General features: G+C 49.2%; 1 protein-coding gene across 1 annotated transcript in view; it reads left to right on the forward strand.

Annotated features, from left to right (window-relative positions):
* The first annotated feature begins 7,621 nt into the window (after positions 1-7,621).
* Positions 7,622-15,644, forward strand: part of VILL (villin like) — a 40,590-nt gene continuing 32,567 nt past the window's right edge. Inside the window, exon 1 of the mRNA XM_005491429.4 lies at positions 7,622-8,070. The gene's annotated coding sequence lies outside the window, so the exon portion shown is untranslated. The remainder of the gene's footprint in view (positions 8,071-15,644) is intronic.

Genomic DNA, 15,644 nt, shown 5'->3' on the forward strand with positions numbered 1-15,644 from the left:
GGCTCCAGAGATCTCTCATCTCCATCCATCCATCCCCACCATCCTACCCCCCGACACTCCCACAGTCCTCACACTCCTGTCCCTCCTCAGAGCTGGATTCATGAGCTCTGCTAGCAGATGTGAACAAGAGCAGTGATGAACTCAACTCAGCTGCCAAACTACCTGTCCTGGAGAAATCTCTGCTCTGTTTTGGGGAACAAACTCAAAAAGAAAAATCAGGATTCTCTCCCAGGGCACAATTCCCACCTGACACAGGAAAAGGACATCCCCTATGCTCTCCACAGCTGCTTTTGTGATCCTCACAATTTCCTGGGAGAGGCTGGTGGGCCCTGCCAAAGGCAAGGGTCAGGATTTCACCCCTATCCATACCCAAGCACACAGTGACTTTCTGTGCCCACACGTGCAGCCTGGCCACTGAAATGAGACAGGTTAAAAATTAAGTTTGCCAGGGAGGGTGGGGTTATTTTGTGGGCACTCGGGTATGGCCTCCAACAGGAGCAACCAGGTTTCCCACAGTTGTGAAAACTTCTGGTCTGCCTGAGGAAAAAAGGAAATAAGGAAAAAAGGAAATAAACAGTGAGGGTGAGAGGTCCAGCTGCCTTCACCAGTAAAGCCAACATGTTCCACAGCTACCTCTGCATCCAGTGATCCTGACCCACAGTAAAACCATTGGGATTAAAACCCACTTGGATTACTGAGTGCTAAAGGAGCAGGCTTGTACTCTACAGGGGAGAAACCCAGGCTACCTCTCCTGCAGGATGGGCTGTGGGGAAACTGAGCCAACTTTCTGCTTCCTGCATGGACATCCCAGGTAATCCTGTCCAAAGGACATAAATAACCTCTGTCTGCCTCAGCTCCCATGTCAGAACAAGGTATTAATCCCTCATCTTGCTTGCTCGTGGTGTGATTCCCATGAAAGGACAGTTCCAAGGAACCTGGACCTCAGAGGTTGTCCCTGCCCCAGCACAATGATTTCCTCCTGCCCGGGATGCCGTGGGATGACCTTTGCCAGGCTCCCACACCCATTAACCAGCGCTGGGACTGAGCCTCCCCTGCCTGTGAAATCCTTTCTGCTGGATCCAGCTGGAAATGGCAGAGGCTCTGCTTGATCACCCTGACCAAAGTGTGCTGGAATTTTCTGGGTTTCATAAGGTTTTCATTAGGGCTGTGAGAGAGCCCCTGAGGTTTTGTGTAACTCCTAAACCATCCGTACAGCAATTTGCAAAACTGTTCTCTTTGCAGGGGTGTTGGGTTTTACTGATCCTCTCTGCTTTTTTTCCTTCCTCTCCCACTCTGTCCCTCTTCAGTGTGTACACATTGCTCTGAGGGAAACATCTGATCCCCGCAAGGGCTGAAAGGGTGGTCAGGGATTGGCACTCAGGGAAATGGTGCAGTCAGCATCCCTGGAAATGTCCAAAACCACCTGGATGTGGCACTTGGGGACAGGGTTTAGTGCAGGACCTGGCAGTGCTGGACTCAGTGATCTGAGAGGGCTTTTCCAGCCTCAGTGATTCTGTGGCTGAGGGACAGGGCAGGGACAGGATGATCAGTAGGAGGCTGGGTACTATTACCAAGTTGCCAGGCTCGTGTTTGGGTGATCTGGGGGTCACAGATATATTTTCTGAAAAATCTTTTGCTAAGATTTTTTTTCTCCTAAGAAGCTGGGAGGCCTCAGAAATGAAATGTAAATGATTATCTGCTGCTGTAGAATGCAACAGGTGCACCTTTAATTAATCTCATGTGGTTATTTTTAATTAATGGTCAATCACAGTCTAGCTGTCTCAGACTTTCTGGTCAGTCACAAGATTTTATTATTCATTCTTTGCTAGCCTTCTGATGAAATCCTTTTTTCTATTCTTTTAGCATAGTGTTAATATATACTTTTCCTTTAATATAATATATATCATAAAATAATAAATCAGCTTTCTGAAACATGGAGGTGAGATTATCCTCTCTTCCCTTGTCCTGGGACCTCTGTGTACACCACCAAAATCTGGGTTTGGTTTTGCCTTTATTACCCAGCTCCTGCCAGTGGTCCTGGCTGGAAAACCTCTGTGTGCATCCTGTGCTCCCTCCCTGCTGTCATCCCTGTCAGGGATGAGAATATCAAGCAATAATCCCTGCTGCCTTCTTGGGACAGGAAAACATCTCAGTGCAAAGCTCCCACAATGCCTTACCTGGGATTAAGTCCTGAATCAGGATTTAAGGTCTCTAGAAGATTGCAAGTTAATATCAAGAATCAGCAGGTGATAGTCCAAATAGCTCAGCCAGCTGTGGCTTGAGTACAACTGAGGAAAACCCTCAGGAACATGAACAGGAAGAGCCCAGCTTTGTTTTCCTGCACGTTGTTCCCCTATGGTTACTCTACCATCAAATCATCCTCTCACACTCCATCCCTTTCCCTAAAGGATCAGCTCCTGCTGAATCTTCACGGCCACCATCACTTCCCTGAAGCTTCTTGGCATTCTGGAAAAGCTGGCTCATTTTCTGCAGCAGCAAAACCAAGTTTTTCCCAGCACAAACCTCCTCCTTTCCCGGCACAAACCTCCTCCATCTTTGCAGACATAACCCAAAGAACATCTTGTCCCCCATCAGCATTAGGAGAAAGGTTTAACAGCAGCAAGGGGGTGACAGGTCTTAGGGATTTGGGTGCTTCTGGAAGTTTCCCCAGACAAAACAAAGGGGTGAACACATCCAGATCTGGCCTGGGGCCCATGTGCTGCATTCCTCCTGGGGCTGGAAGGCAGCCAGGGTGTCGGGATCTTGCTTGTCAAAGTGACCCCGAGAAGAGTTTGAAAGTCTCTTTTCCCAGCCCGGCGGTTGAAGAAGGAGAGCTCCTCAGTTCTCGGTCTCAAGGTTGTTTATTGCATCTTATCTATAAAATTCTTTCTCCTGTCCTGCTGAGGTTCATCCAGCAGGACAGCTCCAGGCACTCTGCCTGCCCCTGGGGTGGTGTTATGTGTTTATACTAAAAACTACATGTACAATATTTACAATTCCTTTCCAATACCTATCACCTATGTTAGACAGTGAGCTTCTACTCTAAACCAATCTAAAAGTGCCAACATCACAGCAGAAGATGGAGGCCAAGAAGGAGAAGGAGAAAGGCTGGACACATCCAGATGCCTCCATCTTGTCCCCTGAATCCCCATACCAGAAACCTTAAAATCTACTTTTCCACCCTGTGATAACTTCACTATTATTCTACCTAAACTGTTGTGGCTTGCAGATCTTCACACAAGGTTGGTAATTTGCTCCATGGGTCATAATCAAACCCACAGGTGTTTTGGGCTCTGTGCCAGGGTCTCTGAGCCCCCTGGCAGGGGTCTTGGCCATCCTGGACAGCCAGAGGGATGTCCTGGGTTCCCACACCAGGGTCAGGGTCCCACCTGGGCTGTCCTGCTCTCTAAGGGCACTGCTGATTCTGTGGTGGGTGAGGTTGAACAGGGAGAGGTGCAGAGGAGCCCCCAGGGGCAGCTGCCCCTCCTCTGCCACTTCTCCTGTCCCCAGCCAGCTGCAGATTTACCTCCTGGAAGGTAAATCTGCTCTTCTGCTCCAAGACAGAAGTCTGGAATAAACCTCCTCCCCAAAGGCTGGGAGAATGTAATTCTCTCAAAGGTACTTTTGGAAAACATGCTGCTGTACATCCCTCTGCAAAAACTCCAGCCACAGCTCACAGGGACAGACCAAGGGACATGACACAGCCATTCCATCAGTATTGCTGGAGTTACATTCACTGAGGTGTTTCTCCTGGCTAGCAGAGACACAGAGTGGTGCATCCCACCTCCAAGGATGGGTTAGAGACTTTTTAGGATGTACCTGAGGGTTCAAGGCTGGCCAGAAGCCCTGTCAGACCTAGCTGGCAATGCTACAAGAAGCCCCCACCTCTGTCCTCTCTCAGGGGGTGCTTTTGCCCATTAGCCTGAGGACACATGAGCCCCATCTCTCCAGCCCACAGCCCAACACAGATGGCTTAAAATGGATTTTGCACTAACATGGCCAAGCAATAAACTGGAGCAACAGCTACAGGTTTGCCCCATGTCAGAAACTGCTCCTGTCTTAACCTGCTGTGAGCTGCTGGCCCTGGAAGAGTGAACTGCACCTCCAGAGCTCTTCCAAAGAGAAGAGCTGCCCCAAATCAGCATTTACCCTGGTGCCCTTGGCTTGCCAAGGCCCCTCCTTTAGGTAGGAAAAGGATCATTTAGGTTGGAAAAAGACCCAAAAATCAAGTCCTGCTGTAAACCCAGGTGTCGCAGACATATTTTATGGAAAATCCTTTCCTTAGGATTTTTTCTCCTGAGAAGCTGAGAGGACTCAGGAACAAAATTATTATCTGCTGCTGTGGAATGCAACAGGTGCATCTGTGATTGGTCTCATGTGGTTGTTTCTAATTCATGGCCAATCACAGCCAGCTGGCTCGGACAGAGAGCTCAGCCACAAACCTTTGTTATCATTCTTTGCTATTCTATTCTTAGCCAGCCTTCTGATGAAATCTTTTCTTCTATTCTTTTAGTATAGCTTTAATGTAATATATATCACAAAATAATAAATCAGCCTTCTGAAACATTGAGTCAGATCCTGATCTCTTCCCTCATCCAAGAACCCCTGTGAACACGGTCACACCCAGCACTGCCAAGGCCACCACTAAACCCTGTCCCCAAGTGCCATATCTCAATCTTTTAAATCCCTTCAAGGATGGTGGCTCCACCACTTCCCTGCTCAGCCTGTTCCAATGCCTGATAACCCTTGTGGTGAAGAATTTTTTTCCTAATATCCAACTGAACCTCCTTTGGCACAACTTGGAACCACTTCCTATTTTCTTTTGTTACCTGGGAGAGGAGACCAACCCCCGCTCCTGTCAGGGAGCTGCAGGGAGTGATAAGGCCTCATCTGAGAGATGATCTGGCACTTAGCACACAAGCATTTGTATTGCCTTCTCAGCTTTTCCCCCACACCCAGGGGCACAGGAGGTGAAGGAGCAGAAGGTTATAACCCAATCCTCTTCTTTCAGATCAGCTGTTACACCTGTAAGAGGCACTGTGCAGATTTGCATGTGGACATTATGACTTTTTAGGGCAGAGAAGAGCCTGAGTGAGGCTACATGAGGGACTTGCAGGGAAATGTCTCTTGGTTGAGTGGTAGGTCGAGGTAAGCTCTCCTGAAAGCTTCTCAGAAATTCATGCAGTGCTTTTGCTATTTCAGGTCAGGGTGTTTAACCTCTGCTGAGGGTGTTTTGAGCAACTTGTGGGGGTTTTTTAACTCCTTCCTTTGCTTTCCCAAGGCAGGAGGACCCTGCTGTGTTATCTCATCTGCAGGGCTTGGCCCTTCCCTCTTCCTCCCAGAGCTCCAATGCAGCAGCAGGCTAGAAATACCTTTGGGAGGTGTCACTTTGCAAACACATCCCTGGCAGAGCCTGTTCCCCCATGCACAAAGTCACCCTTGTGCACAGGAAGGTGGGATGGCCCAGGCTGAGGCAGATGTTGGGCCATTCTGCTGCCAGACCCTGAGCTTGCAGCTCTGCTCTCTTCCTCCCTCTGATTTACCCCAGCCTGGAACTGGGACAATGCTCTCAGTGTCCTGGGCTTGCACTGGGACACTGCCAACAGCTTCATCTGCCACTTGCAAGCACAAAAAAACCCCAAACCACAAGGTCTGTGAGCTCTGGGAATAGCAGGGCCAGGATTAGGGCCAGGACACGAGAGCATCAGGTTGAGCACAGCTGGACAGGGACATCTCAGATCATGTTTCAGTTCTGAAAGTCAGGCTAGGCTGTTTTCCACCACTACTGAGTTAAACTGCTCGGAAATAATGTTTTCTGCTCTGTAACCCCATGGCATGACCAGAATTAGCAGGAAGCAAAAGTGCCTACAGCTCAGCCCTAAATGAGCCCACATTTTATGATGATCTTTTTTCCTCTTGGCATTGACTGTTCTAAACTGCTTTGCACATATTTCTGCAGAGTTGGGCTCCTTAAAAGCTCACCAGGATAATTTAGTGCTTTTTCACTGTGCACTAATGGAGAGGAGGAGAGGGCAGGCAGCTCAGGCATCACCTGTGTGAGAGCCTGAAGTGCATTAGCAAAGCTCTGGGTATAGCAATGAAAATTCCATCCCAGAGCTCAAATTTGTGTAGCCACAGCCATGGAAGTGCCTTGATTTACATCAGCACCAAAATTTCACCCAGACACTCAACTATTAATGAAATCCTTAGTTCTGGGGATAACAAGTCCATGAGGCAAAAAAGGGAGTGGGAACACACCAGGATTTGGTGCTGATCCTCCAAGATTCCAGGGGATTTCACCCCACCTTTAAATGCCTCCCACCAGATCTGCTGCTGTGTGATCTCACTGCTGGGCTAGCATTGGTCTTAGGGTGGGCTCCAAAGATAAAAGGAGACCCTGCTTCAGGTCCCCATCCTCTGTGGACTGGAGGAAACAAAAAGCCTTTTTCCTCTGTCCCCTGCAACAGATGAACACTCTCAGCATGGTGAAATGAAAAGAATGACATGAAAACAATGAAAAATAAAAGGTGAAGGCTGTTAGAGGTTTAAGAGCTATAGCCTGCAGACATAAAGAGCGAAATCACTTGTGAGGAGTTGGTTTTGCATCTTAAACTGTGAAACTGAGACCTCTGCAGTGATCCTCTCAGAAATGGGCACACCCAGGCTGAACAAGCAGGTCCAGCCACACCTTGGTTTGCAGCTCTCTGTGGTCAGTGGCACACCAGGCTGCAGGCAGTGTCACTGGTATTTTGGGCACTCCTCCCACTACAGCTCCCTGAGGTCTGACAGTGGCCAGTGGATGGGACCTGTGGGATCTGTGGTTTAAAGCTATTCAGCCACCTGGTTTAGCTGATTCATATTTATTTTCAGATTGTGGGGGCTAATCTAGAAAATTAAGGAAGTGACAAGGGAAAAATGTATCTGAAGGGAAGGCCTTGGACAGCTGCCAGTCCTGAGATGTTGTGTATAGTTTCCATCCTCAGAGATGTGCAGAGCACAGCTGGACACAACCCTGGGTCCCCAAAAGTCTCCATGCTCAGAGATGAGCGGAGCACAGCTGGACACAACCCTGGGTCCCCCAAAAATCTCCATCCTCAGATATCTCCTGGACACAGCCCTGGGTGCCCCCAAAGTAGAGCTGGTGGCTGATGACAAGGTACCACATGGTTCCCTCTCCAGACAGGGATGTTCCTCCATCAGCAGCACCCTGCACATGGCAGGCAGGAGCAGCTGGGAATGCCAGGAGATGGTTTTTCCTCAGCTCATCCCCAGCCAGTGAATCAGCCAGCATTCAGTAGCTGTGATATTACGGCCATCCTTCACAGGTAAATTTTTTCTCAGCAATGAGCTGTAAGTGTCCACACACAGAGCTTTGTGCTGCTGAAGGTGGCTCAGCAAACCCTGCTGGGGCTGCCTGGTTGATCATTACTGCTCTCCTGGGAGGGCAGCCCAGTTAAACACTCCAATGCTCTGTTACATCCCTAAACCTGGGGGCAATCCTCACCCAGCTCGGCCTTGCAGGGAGAAGAAGAGCAGGGATCTTCCCCGAGCACTTTTCCCCTTGGAACAGTTTTGCCAAATTTCGGGACTTCAGAATTCAGAATTCTGGGGACAGTCAGAGCCAGAGAGTGGAGCTGGAACTCTTTGTCCCCAAGGGTTAACACTGAGCAGCACCACACCTTGCTTTGTCCTGCAGAGACCGAGAAAAGAGGAAAAAAATCCTCCTGTGCCCTCCTAACCTGGACAAAACAGGTTTTTAATGAAAGCAGCACTTAATCACCATTCAGGGAATTCAGAGCAGGGGATATTGGATGCAAACAGAGTTGGTTGAAACTCTCCCGGACCGGCTCCCTCTTTGTCCCTCTGTGAGCCTGGGAATGGGTGTGATCTCCGGGTAGGAGTGTCTCTGCGGTTAAGTAGAGGATTGAATTTCCGAACAGTGCTGTTCCCTGCTGACAAGGTAGCAGAACAGTGAACAAAAGTGCCTTGAAGCTCGGCGGGGAGGAGAAGGAGGCGCTGGGCTCGGTGGAGAGGGGACACCTGCGAGGACAGCGCGCACTTTGCAGCAAGGTAAGCGAGCTCCTGCACCCTTGCTGGTTTTAATGAGGCCAGAACTGTTTGATGACTTTGTATGTGGGATGGTAACAAAAAAAATTAATGTTACATACTTAAAAAAAAAAATATTAAAGATCCTGCCCTGTTACAAAGCAGGATGTGTCTGCTGGAAGGAGCCCACCCTGATTTACATCGTTTGGGGATGGAACGAGCAGCTCCGAGCTTGCCAAGAACCCGTCCGGGCTCCCTGTCAGCTCTGAGGACACAACTTTTCCTTCAGCCTCTGCACAGCCTGGCTTTGATTTCGTGCATAACCTTTGTCTGGGCCTGGATTGTTTTGTGTTTTGCTGCCGTGGGGATTTCCAAAAGCTCTGCTGCCTTTGGGGTGCAGTTATGGGTCCAGGCAGCCACGGAAAGTCTTTGGAAGTTCTCATGGATGGGTTTTATTGTCATCTCATCGACAGATTGCTAATGGCCAGGCTGCTGTGCTCTGCAAATAGAATGTTTTCTCATCCTGCTCGTTCCAGATGCGAGCTGCACTGAGATAAAATTGAGTTGTAATGCAGTTGAGCTGCAGGCTCACTTGCCAGTATTTTTCTTAGGCGTGCCTATTAGGAACATAAATATTTAACACAAAGGAGAGCTGATATGAATTAGCATCTGTGGGAGGTTCACGCTTATTCAAGGCTGCCCTAATGCAGATGTAAACAAGTGTTAGAGCAGCTGAAGCAAACTGGCCCCGCCAGAGCAGCGCTGAGATGGTGAATCATTCAGGTGCTTTTTACACAGTGAGCGAAATGGGCTGATTAGAGCCTGCAAAGTGCAGATTAGACAATCAGAGGGCACTGGCTTTCCTCTTCCGCGGGGTTTTACCGTTCCCCCGCGATGCCAGGTGGAAGGCAATGCAAGGACAGGCAAATCAGAAAAAACCGAATTGCCTCACCTTCCTCCTGGCACAGCCAGGTGAGCCTCCCCTCCTCCTCCTCCTCCTCCCTGCACAAACAGGATGCCTTTATCCTCCTCCAGCAGACACAGAGGTCTCATGATGTTTTTTTCCCAGGCACGACTTTGAGGCAGCACTTGCCAAAGTCGCCCAGCTGGGAGCAAAGGTTTTGTGCCATGGCTGTGAGCAGTGCCACTCTGATCTCCTGCCTCCTCCTGTATCTTCTGCTTAGGTTGAGTCAATAAATCCCTGCTCTTGCATGGCCAGGGATGCTGAAGATGTTCACAGTGTCTTCCTGGCCTTTTCCACAGAGCTGTGCAAGTTTTTCTGCACTTTGCACATGGAACTTGTTGTCTCTGCTGTTATGGAGCACCCATCCTGTGGTGATCCATCTCCAGCTGAGGAGGAGGCTGGCTTGGAGCTTGGACACCTGGCCCATGCTTGGGGCTCTGCTATGTGCTGGGCACATCCTACTGGACCAAAAGCCCTCCCTCAGTTTCCACAGAGTTAAATGTGTTGTGACCCACTTGGAAGCAGAACCCTGAAATGCTCAGAGCAGTGAAGGGAGCTCAGGGCACAGCCAAAACCTTGGTGCTGCCCCAGCTGCTTTTTGGTCACCCCTGGGGAGCGCTTGTGCCACCACTGACCCTCCTCAAGGCCCCTCCTTCAGGACATTTTTGTGTCAGCCTTGTGAGGCTCTCACTGGGCTGACACAAGGCTCAGGTTGGGCTTTCCCAATGTGAAATGTCCATCTGCCCAAGGAAGGACCCCAGGGTAGCCACACCACACAAAATATCTGTTTGTTTATTCACATTTGTTCTTCATCCTCTGTTGTCCCCTCAGAGGAGCAGATGCTTCAGTCACGAAGGGAAACACTCTCCCACAACTCAGTAAAACCTCTCCTCTCATGAGCTCTCCATACAATACAACCCTGGAAATGGGTCTAATTATGGTTTATCCTGGCTGATTAAACATTTCTACTGTATTTCCACCCATTCTGGGTGTGAAAGGGATGCAGAAAAGGGTGAATACTACGATTTAAGGGGAGAATATTATAATTTAAAGTCTTTGGCATCTTTCACTCTGGAAAGTCCAGGCACATCAGGTGATGTGCATCCAATTCAGTTGCCTTGATTTCCAAGGATCTCTGCTTGTAACAGAAACCCTCTCATTTGTTATCTGCCTTTATCTGAGCCTCTTCAGGCTTATCTGAGGCAGAGCTGGGTACAGTGACAGTGGAACTTGTTATTACCTTATATCCACGTCAGGGATGTGACACTGACCTTAAATTGCATGGTTGGGCTCCATCCTGGGCAGCTCCTGTGGAAGGAGCTATTCACAGCAGTTGACCTCTTCTACCTAAAAATGTCCTATTGCCATGCCCTGGGATGAAAGGAGAGGTTTGTGCCTGGCCTTTTATTTAAAACTTCTTACAAAAACAGCTGCACAGGGTAGGAAACAGGCAGGGCTGGAAATTGTGTTCTTTTTTGGGTTAGAGAGACTGTCTGGGTACCCATCTTTCCTTTGGGAGTGTGCAGAGCCTGAATTACTGCCCTTTGCTGCTATCCCACCCATCCCAGGCTGTCAGATGCCTGGTTCCCTTGCTGGTGCTCACACAAAACTCCTCTTGGCAGCTTCAGGTGAGAAAGGTTGTCCAGGATGCGTGATTCTGTGACCTTAAAGCTCAGAAGAGGCAACTCACAGCTGGCCCAGCACCCATCCCAGTGGAATTTTGGGCTGGTTAGTTGGTCCCCTTCTGTTCTGACACAGGTCAGCTGTCTTTAGTTAGAGTTGTGCCAGCCAGCACTCACAAGGGATGAGCTTCCCTTTGCTGCTTGAGAAACAAAACTTCCCCCTGAATAAACCTTTTCCACCTCACTGGGCCAGAGATGGAAGGGCAGAGTCACCCACAGAGCACCTGCGGAGGTCCAGGGCTTTTCATTTGCAATCCAAAATGGAAACCTGCTTGGGGTTTTGGTTTTGTTTTTTAATGAAGTCCTGGGCTTCTCTTCCCAAGCTTGATGTCATGTTTGCAGATCTGAACTGGGACAAAACTGAAACCTGCTTCCACTTTCCACTGGGAAGCCAATGCTCTGGAACCAGTTCTCCAGCTGGTCTGAGTGGAGGCAGAGCATCTCCCCTGCTCCATCACCACCAAAAAAGGTCCTAAGGGCTTATTCAAGTGCACTCATTAAACTGTGCACCAGGAAAAAGCTGCTTTTGATCTTCCACACATACGCACATGTGAATTCATACAATAAATATAAAACTGTTACGTGCAGCAGCAAGAACCCTAACTCTCAGGCTTGTTTTTGAGAAGGATGGGCCTGGTGGGCACTGGCAGCTGGGTTTAAAGGAGATTTTATTTATGGCATTTGTCTCAGTTCATGCTGGCAGAATGTTGGGGCACAGTGGATGGGACTGAGCCCCAAACTCTGGGGGAGCAGGAGGGAAGAGTGGCAAGCTGGGCTCTTCCCCAGGGGTTTTCCTGTTAGGCCAAGGGAACAGCAAGTCCTTCCTGTCCATGATTCACTGGATCTGCCCTAGAGCAAGCACCAGGATGAGAGGAACCACCCAGGGGAAGCCCTGCTCAGATTTATGCAGCTGACACCCAGGAGAAGGTGGATAAATCCCAGTCTCTAACCCCCTCTCCTCCCCTTCCTCCAGGCTCTGCACTGGAAGCCGCTGTGGCCTTTCCCGCAGTTTCACCTGGGAAAATGTAATTTTTTTGAGGTTTTCTCCTTTCTGTAAGCTTTTGAAGAGCAGGGGCTCCCTTGTGAACAAACATACTTTCCTCCCTGATGTCGCAGCTCTGGTTTTATTTAACCTGCAGCCATGGGGTTAAACAATGCTCTGTTAAAATGCTGATGTGGAAGAGGGTGGTAATTTTTTTTTTGTGGAGGTGGTGAGTAATTAGGAGTTAGAACCTGAACCCCTTCCCTGGAAACCAGGAAGAGCAATTAAAATGGCTTTGTTTTTCTTCTGTGTCCATCTCCTGCATGAAGCCCTGCCTTTGGATGCAGGGCTGGTCCTGAGCCAGGAATCTCTCCCTTTCATGAGGAGAAAGATCTAAAAGAAAGGGGAGATTTGTTCCTGATGAATTGGCAAGCTGCCTGCTCACCTTTCCCTTGGGATGGCTCCGTGCTGCTGCTGACTCACAAACCCCACGGAGAGGGGCTGGAGGTGCAATGGATACCTCTGAAGGAGGTGTGCACCAAGCTGAAATTTATTATTTGGCAAAAATGCACCTGGCAGCACACCAGCACAATGCAGAAAGTTTTTAACAGCTTCTTGTGCCTGGTTGTTTTCTTTCTCATGGATCTTCAGAGAGGTGGGTTTGCACAGCAATGAGTTGGTTATCGGTCACAGGGGCTGATCTCAGGGAGAGCTTCCTGCAGCTGCTTGGGAATGCTTTGAGTCTTTCAGGGTTGCCCTCAGCCTGTAGAGATCCTGCCTGCCTGCCTGCAAGAGCCTCCTGCTTTCCAAGACATCCTGGGGAAGAAGGGATTTGCTGGGAAAGAATTCAGCAGGATCTGCGTGGGTGCTGTGACATTTTGTAGGACACCAAGGGGACCCTGCCAGCCCCACCTTGGCCAGAGCTGAGCTCTGGGCTCCACAGCCAGCCTGATGAATGTGGAAACTCAGACCACATGACTTGGGAGCTGGGGCTGAAGTCAAAGTTCTGATTTAATTGTCAGTGCATTGTTCCAGCATTGTGAGAAGTTTGCTGGGACAATGCAGCTCCATCGTTCCCAGGACAAGCACTCAGCTGGTAAAATTTTAGAGGGGATACTCAGAAATAGCAGCAGTTTGAGGGAAAGAAAAACAATCTGCTCTTACAAATCAGATTCCCAAGACCATCTGCTTAAAGATCAGGGTGCTGGAACTGCACCAGCAGTGAGATAAACAGAGGGGGACAAGGGGGATCATGAAGAGAGGTGTGGAGGGATGAACAGCATTCCCTGGATGGAGTGAGGTGTTGAGCTAGAATTTATGGCAGGTGGAAATACAGCTGCAGTCAAAGTCAGAGGAGATAAATCATGAGATGCCTTCCCTTCTAAATCAGCAGGAATTTGAAGAGGGAGATGAGATCCAGACTGAGGGCTGGTGCAGCTGGGAAGGTGGCTATTTCCCAGCAGCCTGGTATTTCCTTGTGCTCTTTGCTTTTATGTTAGGAACAATGGGGGGACTGGAGGATTAGTGCAAAGTCCATCCTCAGGAGGAGCTGAAAGGTGAAGCTCACAGCCTCAGTGCTTTTCTGGGAATGACCAAGTATCAGCTGCTAAGTCTGAGATGCCAGAAGTGGCCAGGAGGTGAAGGCACAGGTTGTGAGAAGTCACACTACGCCAGAGGTTTGTTTCTTGTAGGGCCTGGGTTGGTGGTTGGAGATGGGGTAAATTTCCAGGGTTCAAGAGACAGAGCAGCTGGGTCCCAGAAACACTGGTCAGCTTCTTTTCAGACAGGGCAAAATGGTTATTGCTCTTTCAGAGCCTGAGGGATTCCTTGGCTAGGTGAATCCAGCTTTCTTTGAATGCACTGAATAGGGAATTGAAACCTCTCCTGGGCTGCAGAGCACTTACAGTTTGAGAGGCCATCATTAACATTAAACCCTCTCTTCATCCCATGCCCTGACATCCTCACTCACATTAACTTCAGCATCCCAGCCCATGAGCAAAGAACAGAAAACACCAGTCTGCTGTGGTGTCAGGCAGCTCCTGGTGTGGGGATCCCTGGCAGCCATTCGTGGAAAAGGGGAAATCCTGCCCCACTTGAACCAGTGAAGTCCCCTTATTTCCAGCCCCGAGGAGAGGAGCCCAATCTCAGCTCACCCATCCAATGCCCCATCTCAGGTTTTGAGCCAGCACTACTGAAGTCTAAAAAACCCTTCAAACCATTTCTGGATCCATCCTGATGATCCTATAGCATGGACAGGGGATCTTTTCTGACCGGTGGAGATGGCTGAAGCACAAGGGCCACTCCAATATTTGTTTTATTGCCAGAGCCATGGGAAGGAGCAGCTTGCTGGAAATGCAGCACCTGAGCAGCAGCTCCTGGCCACAGAGCCTGAGGAGCTGAGCCCAGCCACTCACCCATCTCATTTCAAAGACATTAAGTAAAGCCAAGCCTGCCAGCTTCCCTAATAAGCTGTTCCAATGTTTAATTGCCCACCATGATCAGAAATAGCATCTTATTTCAAGGCCTGCTTTACGTAATTTTAGCTGCCAGGCAACAGCTCTTTCCAAGAAGGCTGAAGTGCTCTCTGTGGTCACCCAGGCGTGTCTGGGCAGAGCCCTGGCCCTGGATTGGGGGCTACACTGAGCTCCTGACCCTGGATCTCACAGGACTTAGAGCAGGAGGATTAGCTGAGCTGTGCTTTTTCCTCTTTTCCCATCCCCACCATTCATATCCTGTTCCTTGCCCTCCCCACCAGGCTCCAGCACATCCAGCATGGCTTGGAGAAAGGTCTTACAGCTCTAAATGTGACAACATGAGAGACCAGACAAGCCCCGTAGCTGGCCCTCCCTAGCCATGATTTTCCTGTGGTATAAAAGCTGCTTTTTCTCCTCTTGGAACAGAGAAATAAAAGACAGCTTATCCAGGCTGAGTGCTGAACTTTTGGACAGTCACTGTTCCTGAGCTGTAGCTGGTGAGCCACAGGAGGGAACTCCAGTGTTGAATTTCACTCCTCTGGGCAAAACAAGAGTCAACCACTGTCTTCAAACAAAAAATGGCACCTACTTGGGCCCAGATCCCCAACTGTAGTGGAGACAATGAAAGCAATTCAACAGCCCCTGCTTTACCTCATCTAATGCCAGTCCAAGTATTCCCAATAATTAGGGCTTTCAGCCTGGAAAGGCTGGAGCCACAGCTGCTTCCTATTTTCCCAGAGCTGTACAGAGCATTAGTCATTTCACTGGGGCTGTTTTATTACTGTGACTACAGCCAGAACCCAGGCCAGCCAAAGCAGCCTGGATTCAGAATGTGCTTCAGGAGCTGGAAATGCTCCCCTGTCCCCTTTCTGAGTCCTGGCTTTTTCCTCCCCACCCAAACAGCCCAGGACTGCCTGGAGCAATGTCCTGCGGGGTCTGGGTTCCATCATGGACTGAGCTGACCCAGGGATGGTGGCACTGCCACCCCAGCCATTAATCATTAACCAGCCTTGGGAGTGACCTTGACACTCAATTAGTCATGAAGTCCTTCCTGAAGGTGAAGCTTTTCCTTGTGCTGTGCTGCTTGGAGAGGGGATGAGGGCTGGATTTAGCAAGCAGGAGTGCTGCTGTGGTTTTGTGTCACCCTGATTTTTTAAGATTTTCTAAGCCTTCTGATGTTTACATTCTTGTAGCAAACTGTCTCACACACTTTATATAAATAACTTATTGTTTTACATTCTTTTATAGAGGAAGAAAAATTTGATGGACTCTTGGTTTTTCCAGTAGCACTTTCACCTTCCAATCCACTGTCACTTTTGGAAAACTATAAATGTTAGAGTTTTCTTCACCTTGAGAGCAGTGGTGTGTGCACTTATGTTGTTTCATGTCCTATAGTAGCAATTTTGGCAGTGCACAAAGGGCAGTGGGTGTAAGGGAGACCCATCTGCCTTCACCCACCAGCTTTGCTGCCTGGGTTGTGCCAGGAAAAGCTTTGA

The sequence above is a fragment of the Zonotrichia albicollis genome, chromosome 1 (genome assembly GCF_047830755.1).
Source record: "Zonotrichia albicollis isolate bZonAlb1 chromosome 1, bZonAlb1.hap1, whole genome shotgun sequence".
In the NCBI taxonomy this organism is placed as follows: Eukaryota; Metazoa; Chordata; class Aves; order Passeriformes; family Passerellidae; genus Zonotrichia; species Zonotrichia albicollis.